Below are 4,194 nucleotides of genomic sequence, written 5' to 3' on the forward strand. Positions count from 1 at the left end.
GAAGGTAATTTTCTATTCATAAGTTTTGAGCACGCATTTACGATTCTTATTCACTTCGACGTTAGAATTTTAAAGTGGTCAAGCTGCATCGCCCTCGAGTCTTCTATATGATTGGATAGTAAATGATATATAAAGGTTCCTATTCCTAAAGGATTCTGTAATAAGTAATGTCCTTAACTTTCATAAGCTGTCTCGTATTGATTTGATACATATCTATGGTTCCTGAGACTTTCCTTAATATGACTATCGTTTGATACTTGAGTGTTAGTTAATCTACTTGTCGATTGAGTCTCAGATGGTGATCTAGTTGTATATTGTTACTCACTACTCTGCTCGTGCATATGGTTGTTACATCTTTCACCGAGTCCCGGGCAGGGTATGTTATCACGCATGTTTTACTACATTATCCACCGAGAACCTCACTGTAGGCGGGTACTTATATGATGACATGACGATATGATTATTCACCGAGTCCCATAATGGGCCGGGGCCGCATATATGATGACATGATTATTCACCGAGTCCCATAATGGGCCGGGTACGGTATATGATGATATGATGATATGACTATTCACCGAGTCCCATAATAGGCCGGGTACGGTATATGATAATGATATGTATGGTTTCATTTGCAAAGTACAGGTACAGTGACTTCTTGACTATTATACTTGTCTCCTGGAATCTCTACTTCAGTTATGATCTTTCTTACTGTTTCCATGCTTTATATACTCAGTACATATCTCGTACTGACCCCCTTTCTTCGGGGGGCTGCGTTTCATGCCCGCAGGTACAGACGCTCGCTTTGGTGACCCATGACTTAGGATATCTACGCCGGGGGGAGCTCCTCCCTTGTCCCGAGCCTCAGATTTTTGGTACGATTCTCTTGTTGTATATATGTGTTTATCGGGGGGGTACGGCGGGACCCTGTCCCGTCATATGATCCGTTGTTACTCTTAAGAGGTCCGTAGACATATGTGTGGGTTGTATATAGCTACTATTCGGTGCGTCTCGGATGACTTATGTTTCGGGCGTTCCCATTCGTAGCGGGCCGACCTTGTCGGCGCGCGTATATATATGTTTTGGGATGTTGTGTGTGTGACAGCCTTGTCGGCTTGCGTAGATATATATATATATATATATATATATATATATATATATATATATATATATATATATATATATATGTTACGGAAGTCAGTGTATTATGGTAGCCTTGTATGCTCGTGTATGGCCGGACGTTCCTTATATTATGACGACCTTGCCGGCTTATGCGCGATATTATCGTTAAAAGTTGTAACTCCTCGGGAGACGGAGTTGTGATATGTATATATATATGCGACGAGCTTTTGAGACGACGTCTTGCCTTATTATATATAAGTTCTTTATTATGCTAGTTGTGGACGATTATAGTTAACAGGTGTATACGAGTGTCCAGCTCAGGCACTAGTCACGGCCTACGGGGTTGGGTCGTGACAAAGGCGACGAACAACAATGCAATCAATGTTTCAAATGCAACAAATGCGACAAATAGTTCATAAAGTACTACCACAATTCTTGCAACCAATACACAAGCAATGGATCATAATCATCCACTATATTTGGCATCAACTTATGTGAGTGATACTATCATCAACAAGTAGGAACTTTGATTACAGAGACAAGCAGAGAAGGACAGACCCAAGTGCACACAATGTTGTGGCTAAAGAAGAGTGGAACTCTCAGAACCTGTCTCAAATGTGTGGTTATCGGTAACATGGTCAAGGATGCAATAACTACAATGTGCAACAAGTTCAACCAACAACCACCACTGCTGGTGTGCCCAACACAAATGCAGGGAATATTGTTTTACCTCATAAGTTCATTCAGGAACAGTATGAACAAATTTGCTAAATGGTTGAATAGAATCAAGGCAACAATATCTCCGCTAATTTAGTGAATATGTCAGGTAACATTAGTGCTCCAATTGTAACAAATAATCCTCCTCTATGTTGGATTATTGACATAGGGGCTACTAATCACATGGCTTCATATGTTTAGTTACTAAATAATAATACTATCTCAAAAATTGACAATCCAAGAAAAGTGTTTTTACCTAATGGGGATATATCACATGTTACTCATAGTGGCACAAGTGATATATCAACCAGAAGCACTTTACAAAATGTTTAATATGTGCCTCAATTTAAGTACAACTTACTTTCACTATCAAAGGCAATTAGACAATTACAATGTTCAGCTAGATTTTTTCCTGACTTTTATGTGTTTCAGGATCTCTACAATGGGCAGGTGAAGGAGATTGATAGAGAATGGGATGGTCTATACTTTCTAGTTAATCAAAGACTACTAGAAAGTAGAAAAACTGGAGCTGGAATTCATATATCTGCTAATGATGCAACTATATCAACTACAATAAGGCTGAATAAAGGGGAGATCAGCACTTGGCATAGAAGGCCTGAGGCTTGGCATGTTCCATCCAATACCTTGGACAAGTTGTTCCCTAGGCAAAGATCTCATATAGTTGAAATAATGAATGATGTACTGTTTGCCCTAAAGTTAGACAAACTAGATTGTTTTTTCCTATTAGTTCATCTACTAGTACTAAGTTATTTGAATTGATTCATATGGATTTGTGGGGACCTTATTAGGTTGCCACTTGTGATGGTTACAAATCATTCTTAACTGTTGTGGATGAATTTCTAGAATGACATGGATATTTCTACTGAAACTCAAATATGATGTTATTGTTGTTCTTCAGACAGTTTCTTATTTCTGTTAAGACTCAATTTGATACTTGTGTAAAAACTGTGAGAACAGACAATGGAACTGAGTTCATAAACTCATTATGTATTGACTTATTTAATAGTTTAGGTATTATACATCAGACATCATGCCCTTATATACCTCAAAAAAATGGCATAGCTAAAAGAAAATACAAACATATTCTAGAAATTACAAGAGAAGTAAGATTTCAGGCTAATATTCCATTGAGGTCTGGGGTCATTGTGTTAAAGCTGTAACTTATTTGATAAATAGAATTCCATCTATTGTGATAGGGAACATATCTCCATATTTAAAGTTACATGGAAAGAAATCTTCACTCTCACACCTAAGAATTCCAAGGTATATATGCCATGCAAAAATAGTTAAAGAAAATGGCAAACTTATGCCCAGAACCAAATAAATAGTGCATACGAGATATTCTGAAATCCAAAAGTAATATATACGCTATGAAATTACTCATAAAGTGCTTTTTTTTTGTTAATAGGGATGTTACTTTCAGAGAAGATATATTCTCATTTAAATGGTCTGAATCTCAGCAGTCACCAAATATGTTTACAACTCCTGATCACGGTTTCACAAATGAAGAACCAAGAAAAAGTGGAGCTCAGATATATGATTTGTTACCTAATCTGCATAACATACAACAATAGCAACAACAATAGCAACAACAATCGCAACAAGCACCTCATATATCTACAGAAGAACAACCAGAACATGTTATAGCACATCAACCAGTAGTGCAAAATCATACACTAGTACAACATACAACAAATACAAGAAAATCCACTAGACGAAAACATCCTCTTGGATGGATGAAGGATTTCATATCTTTGAATGTTCATGATAATATGTCTTATGCTTTATCTAAATACATATCTTATGAGAAATTATCACCAGAATACCAAAGTTATCTTGTAGCCTTCTCTAATATTGTTGAACCTACTTGCTATGCAGAAGTAGGTAAGGAGCCAAGATGGGTTGATACAATGCAAGCTGAGATAGAAGCATTAGAAAACAACTAAACATGGCAAGCGGTTCCTTTTCCATAAGGCAAGAAAACAATTGGATGTAAGTGTGTAGCACATCAGACCTTTAACATAAGCCTTGACCATGATTTTAGACTTACAAAATCATATAGAGAATGTTAGAATTGGAAGATTCTCTACAGTTATCAGATGAGGATTTACGTCCCAGATTACGGACCGCATTTCATTATACAATCCGTATTTAAAATCATAAAATTCCATCCAAATTCACTATACATTCTGGAATTTTTCTTGGGGAATTGTATTGTTAATTGCAGACCGTAATCTGGTTTACGGCCCGTAATTCAGATCGTATTTGAGGAGGGAAGTAAGGTAGTGTTTCTATTTTTTTGGAACATGATTAATTACGGTCCAGAATACGGACCGT

Source organism: Lycium ferocissimum, chromosome 1 (assembly GCF_029784015.1).
Source record: "Lycium ferocissimum isolate CSIRO_LF1 chromosome 1, AGI_CSIRO_Lferr_CH_V1, whole genome shotgun sequence".
Lineage (NCBI taxonomy): Eukaryota > Viridiplantae > Streptophyta > Magnoliopsida > Solanales > Solanaceae > Lycium > Lycium ferocissimum.